We start from the raw sequence: 1002 nt of genomic DNA on the forward strand, positions 1-1002 counted from the left end.
TGAGTTGATGGGGGGATATTTTGTTATAGGGGTATTTTTGGTGTTGGTTTTGTTAGATGAGAGTTGGAAATGGTCTGGTAGCTTTTGTATTGACTAAACTATCTATAAACATATCTAATGCTTTATTGATAATGCAGATGAGTAGTTGAGGTTGAATGCTTAAAAACCTGTACATGGTATTTTAGTTGTGACCTAGGATTGGGGAGGTAAATAGATTTTGTTTCTGCTACTGCAACCAGTAAAGCAGAAATACAATAAAAGCCCATTTATGAAATGAAAAATGAGGGGCATGCCCCCGATTTGGAAATTATTAGTATGTACATAAAAAAAATCTGTCCTCAAGACATATAAGGAGGACAACAACCAATGGGAAGACCTGAGGAGTAGGGGGTGGTGAGTCTATTCCTGTAATATAATAAAATGAAAACTGTGGATTGTAAGAAGCAATGCAAAAATTGAAGACTGTATAGCCTTTCTATGGCTCTGGGAAATCTTAGCCTGGTTTTGTGGTCTAAAGTTCTGGATCAAGTAGTTTTTTCCCTTTTTGTTACTTCAGATCGGCCAACTATGAACCTTTTTTCCAGTTCATTTGTGAGCGCTACAGTATATTGCTAATTAGAGACATATTTTATAGCCTAATTTATCAGGTTATCCAGCCATAAAAGGGTGAAAAGCAGAAAGATGAACTTGCTAATAGGGAAGAAGCTTAAGAAAACCGTTTAAGAGCCTGAATAGTTAAAACTGTATCTAACTATCTATGTACTTCTATCTACTGTTTAAGCCATAACGAATACATAGAACCAGTTATTTGTATTTTACTTATTTCATATTAACATTACACACTGGCCTTTGAGGTGTTGATTCTTTAGCAGTTTGCTCATTTGACTCTATGTTACCAGTGATTTTTTTTTTTAGATCGAGTGACATTGTAATTTGGACTCTGCCGTACCTTAAATCAAGGAAAATGGATTTTATTGTGCAATGGTACTGTTGTGACCAAAA

The sequence above is a fragment of the Rhamphochromis sp. 'chilingali' genome (genome assembly GCF_963969265.1).
Source record: "Rhamphochromis sp. 'chilingali' genome assembly, chromosome: 11".
In the NCBI taxonomy this organism is placed as follows: Eukaryota; Metazoa; Chordata; class Actinopteri; order Cichliformes; family Cichlidae; genus Rhamphochromis; species Rhamphochromis sp. 'chilingali'.